Source organism: Leuresthes tenuis, unplaced genomic scaffold (genome assembly GCF_036924035.1).
Source record: "Leuresthes tenuis unplaced genomic scaffold, fLeuTen1.0.hap1 SCAF_24, whole genome shotgun sequence".
Lineage (NCBI taxonomy): Eukaryota > Metazoa > Chordata > Actinopteri > Atheriniformes > Atherinopsidae > Leuresthes > Leuresthes tenuis.
The window spans coordinates 24,742,054-24,760,064 of NW_027325378.1; the positions used below are offsets into that span (position 1 = coordinate 24,742,054).

At 41.3% G+C, this 18,011-nt stretch overlaps 1 non-coding gene across 1 annotated transcript; it reads left to right on the forward strand.

Moving 5' to 3' along the window:
* Positions 1 to 17,397: 17,397 nt before the first annotated feature.
* On the forward strand, positions 17,398 to 17,511 carry LOC140285065 (U5 spliceosomal RNA). Its single transcript, XR_011910266.1, has one exon. It is a non-coding gene; the product is annotated as a U5 spliceosomal RNA (small nuclear RNA).
* Positions 17,512 to 18,011: the final 500 nt, after the last annotated feature.

Here is an 18,011-nt window from a genome sequence, read left to right on the forward strand (position 1 = left end):
GCTTTTCTAGTCTAGCTGACCACTCAAAGCGCTTCACTAATGAGTTGTTTCTATTTTTGGCAGGCTTTACCTTTGCGGGTGAAGCCCTTTCTGTCTGTGCAAAAGAAATCTTGTTACTGTGCAGAGTGACTTCTCTGAGTAGAGTCGCCTTACTTGTTGCGACTGCTTTGTCCTTCTTAATTACCATGTCTAGAAAGATTTAAACAAAAAAAACAACGTTGTACTTTGCAGTAAAAGAAAGAGCAAATCTAAAGTTTCAGGAATCCGAGAATAAGCTTACTTTCACGAGTTCTTCACGATTTCGGATTTTGCAATAAAATGAATTCCTTCACTCAAACTAAATTAAAACTGCTAAACCGCTAATCTGTTACATGTAAGGCAGATGTCAAATTCACCGAAATAGGATCTAAGGGTATTCGGCCAATCGAGCTGTAGCAGCTTCGGTAAAAGAGTATAAGTTGAAGAGTTTGTGAATAAAGGTGTGCGCACACATAGTGAGCTGTAGGAAAATAGGCAGGGAGCAATGCCGGCTGGGGTATATGTTCTTGTATGTTGTCTGACTGTTTGATTTGAATGTGTTGTGTAAGTGTCCTGTTGAATGTTACATGTTTGGGCTTTGACACGCTTCACTGTGGTTGTTAACTGTGTGGTGTGTCCTGAAATGTTATATGTTTGGGCTGTGTGACATGCTTAATGCTTGTCAGTAGCTACCCACTTATTCATATATAGCAACTGACAACATAAGAAGTCCGGACATACTTTGATAGTAGTTGTAGAAGTATCCTTATTGATAATAGATAAACTAATTCATAGTGATAGAACAGTAGATGAACAGGTGCCTGCACATGTCTCACGAAAATAAAATGGGTGTATGATTGCTGACGGCAGAGCAATACTGCCAAACTTATGAGTTCTTGTGGCAAACTTGATTCAGTGTCTTGACGTGTATACGCTGTTTCGCTGACTTGATTGTCACAAGAAACAAAGTGTGTTTGATAAGATCCGACCATTTTATTACGGGAGGATCAGTATGTATGGATTCTGATGTGACTGATAAACCCATTCATATCTTAAGCATCATCTAATACGTGAGACAACGCCCTGACACACAATCAAAAAAAAAAAAGAGAGAGGGGTTTTGTGTCCCCACAGTCCATAATGTAGAAAAGAGAGAAAAAAGCCTTTCTGATTTGGTGTGTGTGCTCACAGTGCAGAGTGTAGAGAAAAGAGAGAAAAGAAAGCCGTTTTGGTGTCACAGGTGTTGTGACTTACACACACATATTTCTGAATTGAGAAAATAAATCATTTTAGAGGAAGCAGTAGAGTTTAGATCCCACATTTGTTGATAGGCATTCATTTATTTTTTCTTTTAATCAGTTTTAAAGTGAATACTAACTGAGAAATGAAAAAGGTTAAGAGTTTAGAAGGTTTATGATCAGCTGAGTCTCTAAACAGAACAGCAAAGGGCTTCATTGAACATTTAAAAAAGATTCAGATTGTTAGAATATCCAGAAATTATAGGAATGGTGGTGATTACTCTTATTTTCTAGAATGGAAATAACTGCACCATGTCTGTTTTATGAATTTAAGGGGCTAAAAAGTTTTGTTCTCGTTTTTCTATGATTAACCGAATGTATGTGAGAGTGCAAACAGACAGAAGGGTTACGGCCAAGCGCTGGACCTTCCAAAAAAGATGAGACAGGCTGGACCCGTGCCATACTAGTTAAGACCTGCCTGTGGATAACAGGTTCTTTAAACTCTCACACACACAAACTCACACACACGTTCGCACACATACACCCATACACACACACATTCTTGAGCTTGCTGCAAGATTAAACCTTTGCATTAACCGACTCCAGCAACTCTGAGTCTCATTGAGAGAATTTTCTCAACAATTGGGTACTCAAACCAGATCTCGACGTTTTTTCCGCCGTCCAGGGTCGGAGCTGAAACCGTGCACGGGGGAGTCCAGTACTCCTAATGAAAGACCCCCTGCTGAATTGCGGTAATTAGGGGCCAGTGTCCACTGAAAGGGGGAAAAAGTGACGAGATCGTACTTTTGAATCAATGGCCAGAAGCCATTGGCAGTGCAGGCATCAACAATTATGGTGTTATTTCACCCATTAACACTTAAGGTACCTCATGCAGTGGCTGTGATATGGTTACTTAACAAAATATCTTTACCAGACATCTCTCCTACATAACTGTTCTTCTTTCACAGCCACACCTTGTTGTCGAGAGATGTGCTACACTTAATCCATCCACACTGCTACCTACCCCACAGATGGAAATTCTCATGATTGCATGTCAGAAATAACCATCAACGTTTTACCCAGGCCAGACTTAACTGATATACGTTATGAAAATGCAGAAATAACTATATTTATTCGACAGGTCACGCAAAAAACCCTGATGGCACAAATGCTACAGGATTTGCAGTACTAACAGAAACTGAAGTTTTCTTAAAACAACCACTACCAAAAAATTACTCTGTTCAAGCAGTCGAATTGGTAGCTTTAACTGAAGTTTGTAAATTAAATAACAAAAAGGTTGTTAACGTTTACACTGACAGTCAGTATGCCTTCTCAACTGTACATGTGTTAACACGGCATTGGAAAAACAGGTATGTTGACATCCACAGCTAATGTATAAACTACAAATATTTTAGCATTATTAGATGTTATTCAATTGTCATCTACAATAGACTCGTATGAATGACCAGAAGGAAAACCATACTGCCAAAGAATTTGTTTAAATATGCTGCAGTATTAAGCCATGGACCATGTCATGTCTCAACAGGAGGGATGGAAGCAATAATGAACAAGGTTTTTACAGCATATGGTTTTACTAATTATTGAAAAATTATTTTTAGAATAAAGAAATGAATAAAGTTTTGTCTAGCAGGTCAAATATGTGCAAAATACAATCCACAGGGCAATCTAAGACCAAAACAAAGATAATACCCTAAGCCAGTGTATCTTTTTCAACATATTTGTTTGGATTTCATTATTTCATTATTGTGTAGATTTCATTGAACTAAATCAATGTTAAGGGAAACGATTCTGCTCAGTGACAACAGAGGTTTTTACCAAATGGACTGAAATATTTCCATGTGCACAAGCAGATGCACTCTCAGTAGCAAAAGCACGGGTAAAATAAATCATTTCTAGATTTGAAATTCCTGAAAAGATCTTCAGTGATAATTTGACACACTTTGTAAACAATGTCATCTCACTGATGGCAAAGAACTTAAAATAGACCTTAGAAACCACTGTGCATATCATCCACAATCAGCAGGTTTCGTGGAGAGACACAATGGAATAATTAAGTCAAGATTGAAAAAAATCATGGAAGAAATAGGAAATGTTGGGTTTACTGTTTACCATCCTAAAAATGCATCCTCCAACTAGCACAAGATGAACTCCATTTGAGAAAAGGTATGGAAGACCATTTGTACTCCCACAGTCAAAACACAGTCATCAACTGACATGATGAAGAAAAAAAGAAAAAGAGAAGAAACCTTAGCAGAATACAAATATTAACAAGTAGAGAGATCTCTTCTGTTTAGTCTGTTCCAGGTGAACCGGTGAAGGAATATCTGAAGACAGTAAAACCCGGGGACTGGATCATCATCTAAGTGATAAAGAAAAAGAACTGGTCCAGTCCAAGGGGGGAAGGTCCATTTCAGGTACTACTTACATCACCCACAGCAGCTGAAGGACTTCTTGGATTCACTTATCACATTGTACTACGACCTTCAGAAGTAGGGAAAGATTAGTTACCCACCACTGTTTTCTGAGGCAAAAGTCTGACTACAAAGGGGAATTCTCTCTACAGGAGGGAGTTCATCTCAACCTCAGTGAAGAAAACAACGGCTAACATGAGAACATAGGGTGTGACTAAAATAAGACAGGGAAAATGGATGGACAAAGGCCGTGGCATCCATTCAGATTACCAGGATTTTGTGGGTTAAGAGGAACCAGCTGTGTATTATTAATCATTACTCTTATTATAGTATTCCCAATTTTATGGTATGAAGCATGGATTAGCAGAAATAAAGATGATGCAGGACAGAGTACCACCACTGTCCCCTTGACATAGAAAGTGCCACACTAGTAATAACATTTATTTAAACTTGGAGATAAATGGAGAAAATAATCTCATATGCAATAGCTGAGACAGAAAAAACAGAAAACTTTTGAAGACACGATTAAAAGAACATTTAGAACATACAATAAGCTTAAAAGGAGTGACAAATCTGCGACTGCGGAGCATAGAAGTCTAATTAAAAACAGGAGCAGTAGGACAGACTTTTGGGAAATCTGAGTAAGCTCTGGGAATCAAATTTAGATAATGATCAGACTTGGCCTTTCTTATTTCTGCTGTACATTTATTTCTAAGCTTCCTAAAAGCAAGGCAATGACCCGGGGCCCTCATATGCCCAGCTAGCATCCAAGGTTTATTTGGAGGTGGTTCAGCTGCAAGTTGTGAATTTCTGACTAAAGTTTGTAAAAAGCGGGTAAGACAAGTTGCGAATGCCTGACAATGTATGATCAAAAGAGGGAGAGGAGGTTTTCGGCTGAAAGAAGGTCTGAATATCCAACCATAATTTGTAAAAACCGGGGAAGAAAAGGCTCGAAAGCCCGACTATACACCATCAACAGCTGGAGCGGAGGTGTTCAGCTACAAGAAGGTGTGAATGTCCGACCATAGTTGGTAAAAAGCGGATAAGAAAAGGTGAAAATAACCGGCTGTACACAATCAATAGCGGGAACGGAGTTGTTCGGCTACTAAAAGGTGTGAAAGTCCGACCCTGGTTTGTAAAAAGTGGGTAAGACAAGGTGTGAATGCCCGACAATGTATGATCAAAAGAGGAAGCGGAGGTTTTCGGCTGCAAGAAGGTCTGAATGTCCAACCATAATTTGTAAACACTGGGGAAGAAAAGGCTCGAAAGCCCGACTATACACCATCAAAAGCGGGAGCGGAGGTGTTCAGCTGCAAGAAGGTTTGAATGTCCATCAATAATTGCTAGAAAACATGAAAGAAAATTTTCGAATATCAAACCGCACATGATCATAAGCGGGAGAGGAGGTGTTCAGCTGCAAGAAGGTGTGAATGTCCACCCATAATTACTGAAAAATGGGTAAGAAAAGGTGCGAATGCCCAACCATACATCATCAAAAGGAGGAGTGGATGTGTTCGGCTACAAGAAGGTTTGAATGTCCGACCATAGTTTGTAAAAGCGGGTAAGAAAAGGTTAAAATACCTGCCTGTACACAATCAATAGCGGGAGCGGAGTTTTTCGGCTGCAAGAAGGTGTGAACGTCCGACCAAAGTTTGTAAAAAGCAGTTAAGAAAAGTTTCGAATATCCAACCAAACATAATCAAAAGCGGGAGCAAAGCTGTTTGACTGCAAGTAGGTGTGAATGTCAGTTCATAATTTGCAAAAAGCTGATGAGAAAGGGGGAGAATGCCCGACTATACACCATCAAATGCAGGAGCGGAGATGTTCGGCTGTGAGTAGGTGTGAATCTCCAACCATAATTGCTGGAAAATGTGTTAGAAAAGGTAAGAATGCCGGTCCATACATCATCAAAAGCGGGGAGAGGTGGTGTTCGGCTGCAAGTAGGTGTGAATGTCCAGCCATAATTACTCACAAACGGGTAAGAAAAGGTAGTATTGCCAGACCATACATGATCAAAACAGGGAGCGGAGGTGGTTCAGCTGCAAGAAGGTGTGAATGTCCGACTAAAGTTTGTAAAAGCGGGTAAGACAAGGTGCGAATGCCCGACAATGTATGATCAAAAGAGGGAGCGGAGGTGTTCGGGTGCAAGAAGGTCTGAATGTCCGACCATAATTTGTAAAAACCGTGAAGAAAAGGCTCGAAAGCCCAACCATACACCATCAAAAGCGGGAGCGGAGGGGTTCAGCTGCAAGAAGGTCTGAATGTCCACCAATAACTACTGAAAAATGGTTAAGAAAAGGTGCGAATGCCCAACCATACATCATCAAAAGCAGGAGTGGATGTGTTCGGCTCCAAGGTTTGAATGTCCGACCATAGTTTGTAAAAGGTGGGTAAGAAAAGGTTCAAATGCCCGAACATATACCATCAAAAGAGGGAGCGGAGGTGTTCCGCTGTAAGAAGGTGTGAATGTCCGACCATAGTTGGTAAAAAGCGGGTAAGAAAAGGTTAAAATACCCGACTGTACACAAACAAAAGAGGGAGCAGAGATTTTCAGCTACAAGAAGGTTTGAAAGTCCGACCATGGTTTGTAAAAAGCGGGTAAGAAAAGGTTCGTATGCCCGAATATACACCATCAAAAGCGGAAGCGGAGGTGTTCGGCTTCAAGAATACGTGAACGTCCGACCAAAGTTTGTAAAAAGCAGTTAAAAAGGTTCGAATATCCAACCAAACATAATCAAAAGCGGGAGCAGAGCTGTTCGACTGCACATAGGTGTGAATATCAGATCATAATTTGCAAAAAGCTGATCAGAAAGGGTGAGAATGCCCGACTATACACCATCAAAAGCGGGAGCGGTTGTTCGGCTGTGAGTAGGTGTGAATCTCCAACCATAATTGCTGAAAAATGTGTTAGAAAAGGTAAGAATGCTGGTTCATACATCATCAAAAGCGGGAGAGGTGGTGTTCGGCTGCAAGTAGGTGTGAATGTCCAGCCATAATTACTCACAAACGGGTAAGAAAAGGTAGTGTTGCCAGACCATACATGATCAAAACAGGGAGCGGAGGTGGTTCAGCTGCAAGAAGGTGTGAATGTCCGACTAAAGTTTATAAATAGCGGGTAAGACAAGGTGCGAATGCCCGACAATGTATGATCAAAAGAGGGAGCGGAGGTTTTCGGCTGCAAGAAGGTCTGAATGTCCACCCATAATTCCTGAAAAATGGGTAAAAAAAGGGTGCGAATGCCCAACCATACATCATCAAAAGCAGGAGCGGATGTGTTCGGCTACAAGAAGATTTGAATGTCCATCAATAATTGCTTTAAAACATGAAAGAAAATTTTCGAATATCAAACCGCACATGATCATAAGCGGGAGAGGAGGTGTTCAGCTGCAAGAAGGTGGGAATGTCCACTCATAATTACTGAAAAATGGGTAAGAAAAGTTCAGAATGCCCAACCATACATCATCAAAAGAGCGAGCAGAGGTGTTCCGCTGTAAGAAAGTGTGAATGTCCGACCATAGTTGGTAAAAAGCGGGTAAGAAAAGGTTAAAATACCAGATTGTACACAATCAATAGCGGGAGCGGAGTTGTTCGGCTACAAGAAGGTGTGAAAGTCCGACCATGGTTTGTAAAAAGCGGGTAAGAAAAGGTTCGAATGCCCGAATATATATACCATCAAAAGTGGAAGCGAAGGTGTTCGGCTGCAAGAAGGTGTGAACGTCCGACCAAAGTTTGTAAAAAGCAGTTAAGAAAAGATTCAAATATCCAACCAAACATAATCAAAAGCGGGAGCAGAGCTTTTCGATTGCAAGTAGGTGTGAATGTCAGTTAATAATTTGCAAAAAGCTGATGAGAAAGGGTGAGAATGCCCGACTATACATCATCAAAGGCGGGAGAGGTGGTGTACGGCTGCAAGTAGGTGTGAACGTCCAGCCATAATTATTCACAAACGGGTAAGAAAAGGTAGTATTGCCAGACAATACATGATCAAAACAGGTAGCGGAGGTGGTTCAGCTGCAAGGTGTGAATGTCTGACTAAAGTTTGTAAAAAGCGGGTATGACAAGGTGCGAATGCCCGACAATGTATGATCAAAAGAGGGAGCGGAGGTGTTCCGCTGTAAGAAGGTGTGAATGTCCGACCATAGTTGGTAAAAAGCGGGTAAGAAAAGGTTAAAATACCCGACTGTACACAAACAAAAGAGGGAGCAGAGATTTTCAGCTACAAGAACGTTTGAGAGTCCGACCATGGTTTGTAAAAAGCGGGTAAGAAAAGGTTCGTATGCCCGAATATACACCATCAAAAGCGGAAGCGGAGGTGTTCGGCTTCAAGAATACGTGAACGTCCGACCAAAGTTTGTAAAAAAGCAGTTAAAAAGGTTCGAATATCCAACCAAACATAATCAAAAGCGGGAGCAGAGCTGTTCGACTGCAAATAGGTGTGAATATCAGATCATAATTTGCAAAAAGCTGATCAGAAAGGGTGAGAATGCCCGACTATACACCATCAAAAGCGGGAGCGGTTGTTCGGCTGTGAGTAGGTGTGACTCTCCAACCATAATTACTCACAAATGGGTAAGAAAAGGTAGTATTGCCAGACCATACATGATCAAAACAGTTAGGAAGGTGTGAACAACCGACTAAAGTTTGTAAAAATCGGCTAAGACAAGGTGCGAATGCCTGACAATGTATGATCAAAAGAGGGAGCGGAGGTTTTCGGCTGTAAGAAGATCTGAATGTCCACCCATAATTCCTGAAAAATGGGGTAAAAAATGGGTGCGAATGCCCACCATACATCATCAAAAGCAGGAGTGGATCGGCTGCAAGAAGGTGTGAATGTCTGACTATATTTGGTGAAAAGCAGGTGAAGCAAGGTCTGAATGCCCAACCTTACATCATCAAAAGCGAGATCAGAGGTGTTTGGCTGCAAGAAGGCCATAGTTTGCCAAAAGCGGGTAAGGTGCGAATGACCGACTAAATATCAACAAAAGTGGGGGGGGGGGGGGGGGGGGGGGGGGGGTGTCTTCGGATGCAAGTGGGTGTGAATATCCCATCATACAAGTATGGTGGAGAGGAAGCTGTGAATGGCCGACCATAGTTTGCAAAAAGCGGGTGAGAAAAGGTGTGAATGTGAAAGGGAGTTCTGCATGATTTGCAATTTTGCTATTAAATAAATTCTTTCACTCAAACCGAGTGAAAACTGCTTTTACCTTCATCTTTATCAATCGACTTCAACAAAGAACAACGTTGGATTTTCCAGTAGAAGAAGTTGAAATCGATCTAGACATTGATAAATATGAAGAACAAAGCAGTTTCCACTTGGTTTGAGTGAAGGAATGAATTTTATAGCAAAATCCGAAATCATGCCTAACTCCTCAAAAGGAACGTATTGCTCAACCAAAGGGATGCTTCTTTCTCATTCAGGGTAATATGAGGAACTTTATGCTTGATACATTTTTAGACATTGATAACTATGAAGGACAAAGCTATTTTAACTTGGTTTGAGCAAAGCAATTCATTTTATAGGAAAATCCGAAATCGTGCAGAACTCATGAAAATAAGCTTTTTCTCGGATTCCTGATCCTCCAGTGTTGCTCTTTCCTATACAGCAAAATACAACCTTGTTCTTTGTTGAAATCGATCTAGATATTGATAAATATGAAGGACAAAGCAGTTTTAACTTGGTTTGAGTGAAGGAATTCATTTTATACATAAAATCCCAAATCATGCAGAACGTATGAAAAGAAGCTTATTCTCGGATTCCTGATACTTCAGTGTTGCTCTTTCTTCTACTGCATAATACAATGTTGTTCTTTGTTGTAGTCGATCTAGACATTGATAAATATGAAGTTAAAAGCAGTTTTAACATAGTTTGAGTGAAGGAATTCATTTTATATATAAAATCCCAAATATAGCAGAACGTATGAAAAGAAGCTTATTCTCGGATTCCTAAAACTTTTGATTTGCTCTTTCTTTTACTGCAAAGTACAAAATTGTTTTTTTTGTTTAAAACTATCTAGACATTGATAAATATTAAGGTAAAAGCCGTTTTAACATAGTTTGAGTGAAGGAATTAATTTTATAGATAAAATCCCAAATCATGCAGAACTCCTCAAAAGGGGCGTATGGCTTAATCACAAGTGTGGTTCTTTTTCATTCTGGGTAATATGAGGAAGTTTATGCTTGAAATATATGTAGAATTGGGTACATATGAAGGACAAAGCAGTTTTAATTTAGTTTGAGTGAAGGAATTTAATTTATAGCAAAATCCGAATTCGTGCAGAACTCATGAAAGCAAGCTTATACTCGGATTCCTGAAACTTTAGATTTGCTCTTTCTTTTACTGCAAAGTACAACGTTGTTTTTTCTTGAAATCTATCTAGACATTGATAAATACCAGCCGAACATCTCTGCTGCCGCTTTTGATAATTTATGGTTGGGCATTCTGACCTTTTATTACCCGCTTTTTACAAATTATGGTTGGACATTCAGACCTTCTTGCAGCCGAACACCTCCGCTGCCTCTTTTGATGGTGTATAGTCTGGCTTTCGAGCCTTTTCTTCCTCGGTTTTTACAAATTATGGTTGGACATTCAGACCTTGCAGCCGAAAACCTCCGCTCCCTCTTTTGATCATACATTGTTGGGCATTCGCACCTTGTCATACCCGCTTTTTACTAACTTTAGTCAGACATTCACACCTTGCAGCTGAAGCACCTCCGCTCCCTGTTTTGATCATGTATGGTCTGGCAATACTACCTTTTCTTACCCGTTTGTGAGTAATTATGGCTGGACCTTCACACCTACTTGCAGCCGAACACCACCTCTCCCGCTTTTGATGATGTATTGTTCGCCATTCTAGTCTTTTCTAACACATTTTTCAGAAATTATGGTGGGACATTCACACCTACTCACAGCCGAAAACTTCCGCTCCCACATTTGATGGTGTATAGTCGGGCATTCTCCCCCTTTCTCATCAGCTTTTGCAAATGATGATCTGACATTCACACCTACTTGCAGTCGAACAGCTCTGCTCCCGCTTTTGATTATGTTTGGTTGGATATTCGAACCTTTTCTTAACTGCTTTTTACAAACTTTGGTTGGACGTTCACACCTTCTTGCAGCCGAACACCTTCGCTTCCACTTTTGATGGTATATATTCGGACTTTCGAACCTTTTCTTACCCGCTTTCTACAAACCATGGTTGGACTTTCACACCTTCTTGTAGCCGAACAACTCCGCTCCCGCTATTGATTGTGTACAATCTGGTATTTTAACCTTTTCTTACCCGCTTTTTACCAATTATGGTCGGACATTCACACCTTCTTACAGCGGAACACCTCCGCTCCCTCTTTTGATGGTGTATGTTCGGGCATTCGAACCTTTTCTTACCCGCTTTTTACAAACTATGGTTGGACATTCAAACCTTCTTGTAGCCGAACACATCCACTCTTGCTTTTGATGATGTATGGTTGGGCATTCTCACCTTTTCTTACCCATTTTCCAGTAATTATGGGTGGACATTTGCACCTTCTTGCAGCTGAACCACCTCCGCTCCCTGTTTTGATCATGTATGGTCTGGCAATACTTCCTTTTCTTACCCGTTTGTGAGTAATTATGGCTGGACATTCACACCTACTTGCAGCCGAACACCACCTCTCCAGCTTTTGATGATGTATGGACCGGCATTCTTACCTTTTCTAACATGTTTTTCAGCAATTATGGTTGGAGATTCACACCTACTCACAGCCGAACATCTCCGCTCCCGCATTTGATGGTGTATAGTTGGGCATTCTCCCCCTTTCTCATCAGCTTTTTGCAAATTATGAACTGACATTCACACCTACTTGCAATCGAATAGCTCTGCTCCCGCTTTTGATTATGTTTGGTTCGATATTCGAAACTTTTCTTAACTGTTTTTTACAAACTTTGGTCGGACGTTCACACCTTCTTGCAGCCGAACACCTCCGCTTCCGCTTTTCATGGTGTATATTCCGGCATACAAACCTTTTCTTACCTGCTTTTTACAAACCATGGTCGGACTTTCACACTTTGTTGCTAAACAACTCCGCTCCCTCTTTTGATTGTGTACAGTCGGGTATTTTCACCTTTTCTTACCCGCTTTTTACCAACTATGGTCGGACATTCACACCTTCTTACAGCAGAACACCTCCGCTCCCTCTTTTGATGGTGTATGTTCGGGCATTCGAACCTCTTCTTACCCGCCTTTTACAAACTATAGTCGGACATTCAAACCTTCTTATAGCGGAACACATCCACTGCTGCTTTTGATGATGTATGGTTGGGCATTCGCACCTTTTCTTACCCATTTTTCAGTCATTATTGGTGGACATGCAGACATTCTTGCAGCTGAACACCTCCGCTCCCGCTTTTGATGGTGTATAGTCGGGCTTTCGAGCCTTTTCTTCCCTGGTTTTTACAAATTATGGTTGGACATTCAGACCTTGCAGCCAAAAACCTCCGCTCCCTTTTTTGATCATACATTGTCGGGCATTCGCACCTTGTCATACCCGCTTTTTACAAACTTTAGTCAGACATTCACACCTTGCAGCTGAAGCACCTCCGCTCCCTGTTTTGATCATGTATGGTCTGGCAATACTACCTTTTCTTACCCGTTTGTGAGTAATTATGGCTGGACGTTCACACCTACTTGCAGCCGAACACCACCTCTCCCGCTTTTGATGATGTATTGTTCGGCATTCTAGTCTTTTCTAACACATTTTTCAGCAATTATGGTGGGACATTCACACCTACTCACAGCCGAAAACTTCCGCTCCCACAGTTGATGGTGTATAGTCGGGCATTCTCCCCCTTTCTCATCAGCTTTTTGCAAATTATGATCTGACATTCACACCTACTTGCAGTCGAACAGCTCTGCTCCCGCTTTTGATTATGTTTGGTTGGATATTCGAAACTTTTCTTCACTGCTTTTTACAACCTTTGGTTGGACGTTCACACCTTCTTGCAGCCGAACACCTTCGCTTCCACTTTTGATGGTATATATTCGGACTTTCGAACCTTTTCTTACCCGCTTTTTACAAACTATGGTCGGACATTCAAACCTTCTTATAGCGGAACACATCCAATGCTGCTTTTGATGATGTATGGTTGGGCATTCGCACCTTTTCTTACCCATTTTTCAGTCATTATTGGTGGACATTCGCACCTTCTTGCAGCTGAACAACTCCTCTCCCGCTTATAATCATGTGCGGTTTGATATTCGAAAATTTTCTTTCATGTTTTAAGACAATTATTGATCGACATTCAAATCATCTTGTAGCCGAAGACATCCACTCCTGCTTTTGATGATGTATGGTTCGGCATTCGCACCCTTTTTTTACCCATTTTTCAGGAATTATGGGTGGACATTCAGACCTTCTTTTAGCCGAAAACATCCGCTCCCTCTTTTGATCATACATTGTCGGGCATTCGCACCTTGTCTTACCCGCTTTTTATAAACTTTAGTCGGACATTCACACCTTCTTGCAGCTGAACCACCTCCGCTCCCTGTTTTTGATGATGTATGGTCTGGCAACACTACCTTTTCTTACCCGTTTGTGAGTAATTATGGCTGGACATACACACCTACTTGCAGCCGAACACCACCTCTCTGGCTTTTGATGATGTATAGACCGGCTTTCTTACCTTTTCTAACATATTTTTCAGCAATTATGGTTGGAGATTCACACCTACTCACAGCCGAACATCTCCGCTCCCGTATTTGATGGTGTATAGTCGGGCATTCTCCCCCTTTCTCATCAGCTTTTTGCAAATTATGAACTGACATTCACACCTACTTGCAGTCGAACAGCTCTGCTCCCGCTTTTGATTATGTTTGGTTCGATATTCGAAACTTTTCTTAACTGCTTTTTACAAACTTTGGTCGGACGTTCACACCTTCTTGCAGCCGAACACCTCCGCTTCCGCTTTTCTTGGTGTATATTCCGGCATACAAACCTTTTCTTACCTGCTTTTTACAAACCATGGTCGGACTTTCACACTTTGTTGCTAAACAACTCCGCTCCCTCTTTTGATTGTGTACAGTCGGGTATTTTCACCTTTTCTTACCCGCTTTTTACCAACTATGGTCGGACATTCACACCTTCTTACAGCAGAACACCTCCGCTCCCTCTTTTGATGGTGTATGTTCGGGCATTCGAACCTCTTCTTACCCGCCTTTTACAAACTATGGTCGGACATTCAAACCTTATTATAGCGGAACACATCCACTGCTGCTTTTGATGATGTATGGTTGGGCATTCGCACCTTTTCTTACCCATTTTTCAGTCATTTTTGGTGGACATGCAGACATGCTTGCAGCTGAACACCTCCGCTCCCGCTTTTGATGGTGTATAGTCGGGCTTTCGAGCCTTATCTTCCCCGGTTTTTACAAATTATGGTTGGACATTCAGACCTTGCAGCCGAAAACCTCCGCTCCCTCTTTTGATCATACATTGTCGGGCATTCGCACCTTGTCATACCCGCTTTTTACAAACTTTAGTCAGACATTCACACCTTGCAGCTGAACCACCTCCGCTCCCTGTTTTGATCATGTATGGTCTGGCAATACTACCTTTTCTTACCCGTTTGTGAGTAATTATGGCTGGACGTTCACACCTACTTGCAGCCGAACACCACCTCTTCCGCTTTTGATGATGTATTGTTCGGCATTCTAGTCTTTTCTAACACATTTTTCAGAAATTATGGTGGGACATTCACACCTACTCACAGCCGAAAACTTCCGCTCCCACATTTGATGGTGTGTAGTCGGGCATTCTCCCCCTTTCTCATCAGCTTTTTGCAAATTATGATCTGACATTCACACCTACTTGCAATCGAACAGCTCTGCTCCCGCTTTTGATTATGTTTGGTTGGATATTCGAAACTTTTCTTAACTGCTTTTTACAAACTTTGGTTGGACGTTCACACCTTGCAGCCGAACACCTTCGCTTCCACTTTTGATGGTATATATTCGGACTTTCGAACCTTTTCTTACCCGCTTTCTACAAACCATGGTCGGACTTTCACACCTTCTTGTAGCCGAACAACTCCGAACAAATGTAAGCTCTGTGTAGAATTAAATCACCTCTTCAGAGATTGCCCTAAATCTTTTGCCAAGAAATTAAAGACGGTAAAGTCACAGTCAAGCCAACAAAGAGAAGGACCAGAGGTGGCAGTTGGTGAACAAAATGAAGAGGTTGACCCAATAAATTCAAACTTCCCGCCAAAAGCTTGGATTGGAAGTGAGGAACATAAAGGGGAGGGGCCTGTAGAGGCCTCACCACTCAGTGCTGAAGTCTGTGAGAATTCAAAGGCGGAGGGTGGAGCTACGCTAAATGAGGAGGAAGAGCAGACAGGTGAGTGTAGTGAAGATACTCACCTCCCCGAAGGTCAACAGCCGAAGAGGACGGCATCTGAGTTGTCCTCCGATTCCCCAGTGGTATCAGAGAAGAGGGGAAGGGTTAGGTCCCTTTCAGACAGTTCTTCAGTGGAAGAACCTAGAGTCTTCCCCTCCGACTCACCAAATGAGGTCTCCTTTTTAACTTTAGCTCTGCAATCAACACCCAGGGACTCAAAGTTAAATGCAACATTGTGTCAGAGGCCAACACCGAGAGTCCGAAAAGGAAATATAGATCACCCTACTCACTTTTCACCTAAAGAAATTAAGGAAGAGCTAGTTTCCCAAGAAATAACCTGAGTGTGTAATTTGTTTTGATAACTTAGAAAAACGAAAATGACATACCTACTTTCCTTTATCCTTTTAATGGTTCTCACCTTCTCAACACTAAATGTGAGAAGTGTGAAATCAAAGACAAGAGCCCAGAGTATTTTATCCTTCTTAGTCTCCATAAAATCAGATGTGTTTTTAATACAAGAATGTGGACTACCTTTTTCAAAAAACCATAGACAATGGGAGGAAATGTGGCCCCATTTATCGATATGGAGTGGCTCAAATCAAAATAAAAATGATGGTATGGCCATTCTAATTAAAAATCCGCATGTTCTGGTGAAAGGTAGCACAGTGGCGGACGGGCACTTTTAGCACACTTGAATTTTATGGGGCAAGACTTTAACCTCTTAAATATTTATGGTTTCAATGGAAAAAATTACAGGTATGACCTTTTAGAAGATATACAGCTTTACATGCTAGGGCAAGTACCTTTAGTTGTAGGAGGGGATTTTAACTGTATCTTGAACAGGAAAGATAGAAAAAGAGCAGGGGGAGATTTTAAAGTGGATTTCTATTTGGACTTCGATTTTACTTCAGGGCATATGCAGGGATTTTAAGCTTACTGACTGTTTTAAAACCATGCATCCCAGAGAGGAGGGCTTCACCTGGTTTAGTCATGATGGCACCAGAGCCTCTCGCATTGATTATTTCTTTACTAGAGATTGCCCACCCACTGATGTTAGATTAACTCCTGTTTTCTTTTCAGACCACCTTATGCTCTCCTGCACCCTTTCCCCCCCTTCTGGTGTGACGGTAGGAAGTGGTCTGTGGAAACTCAACTGTTCCCTGTTGGAGGATGAAATCATAGTCAGTCAGTACAGGGAATGTTATAAAGAGTGGCAGACCTTTCAAGACCTCTACGAAACACATGCACAATCGTGGGAAATGGTGAAGGAAATGACCCAGACTTTTTTTAAACAGCAAGGTAAACGTAAAAAAAGGAAAGAGAATAGATGTATGATGGGACTACAGAAACGCTTACAGAGCTACTTTAAACTAAATCAGTGTGGCATAGACTTTAATGAAGAAATCAAACATGTCAGAAAGGAAATGTCAGTTTTAGCAGAAATAAAGAGTAAAGGAATTTTTGTAAGAAGCAGGGAGCAGGAAATTGAGGAAGGTGAAAAATGCACACGGTACTTTATTAAGAAAGTTATAAATAAAAAGGAGTGTATTCAAAATCTAAAAAGAGAAGATGGGTTTTTAACAAAATCCACACAAGAGATGATTGAAACTGTACATACCTTTTATAGTAACATGTACAAAGAGAAACCAGTGCACTTGGAAACATCGGCAGAAATTTTAAAATTCGTTGACAAAACCGTAAAAGAGCATGCACACTTGACACAGGATTTTACTGCTTTAGAGTTAGAAAAAATGCCTAACAGGTTTTAAGAGAAGTCGAGCTCTGGGTTTAGACGGGCTTCCTGCAGAATTCTATCTGACCTTTTGGGACCTTTTATCATCAGACATTTTAGATGTTTTTAAAGATTTTGAAAAACTCGACCGACTGCCTGACAGTTTTAGAGTGGGAATAGTGACTCTACTTTTTAAAAAAATGATAAGACTGACCTAAAGAATTGGAGGCCCATCACACTTTTAAACTTTGACTGTAAACTTTTTAGCAAGGTTTTAGCGACACGGATGTCCTCTGTTTTAGAGGAGGTAATTCACCCAGACCAGGCTTGTGCCATCTCAGGGAGACAACTCACCGACAGCCTCGTACTGATTCGAGACATCATTGATTACGCTAGAGACAGAAACACCCGGCTTGTCATCTTAAATTTAGACTTTGAAAAAGCTTTTGATCGGGTCTCGCATCAATATCTCTTTCAGGTGTTGCAGCCATCGAGTAGTTCCTCCTTGGTCAGCCGAGGAGCAAGGGGGGGGGGGAGCAAAGCTCACCATGGGGAAGGTGGCTATGCCAACTAGCCTGATGCCCTGCTCCCGCAGTGACGGATAATCGTACTCTGGTTTCTCTTCATAACGTACAAGTCTTTCGCCTTTTACTAAAGACTTCAGTGGAGAGCAGCACTAATGAGTTGTTTCTATTTTTGGCAGGCTTTACCTTTGCGGGTGAAGCCCTTTCTGTCTGTGCAAAAGAAATCTTGTTACTGTGCAGAGTGACTTCTCTGAGTAGAGTCGCCTTACTTGTTGCGACTGCTTTGTCCTTCTTAATTACCATGTCTAGAAAGATTTAAACAAAAAAAACAACGTTGTACTTTGCAGTAAAAGAAAGAGCAAATCTAAAGTTTCAGGAATCCGAGAATAAGCTTACTTTCACGAGTTCTTCACGATTTCGGATTTTGCAATAAAATGAATTCCTTCACTCAAACTAAATTAAAACTGCTAAACCGCTAATCTGTTACATGTAAGGCAGATGTCAAATTCACCGAAATAGGATCTAAGGGTATTCGGCCAATCGAGCTGTAGCAGCTTCGGTAAAAGAGTATAAGTTGAAGAGTTTGTGAATAAAGGTGTGCGCACACATAGTGAGCTGTAGGAAAATAGGCAGGGAGCAATGCCGGCTGGGGTATATGTTCTTGTATGTTGTCTGACTGTTTGATTTGAATGTGTTG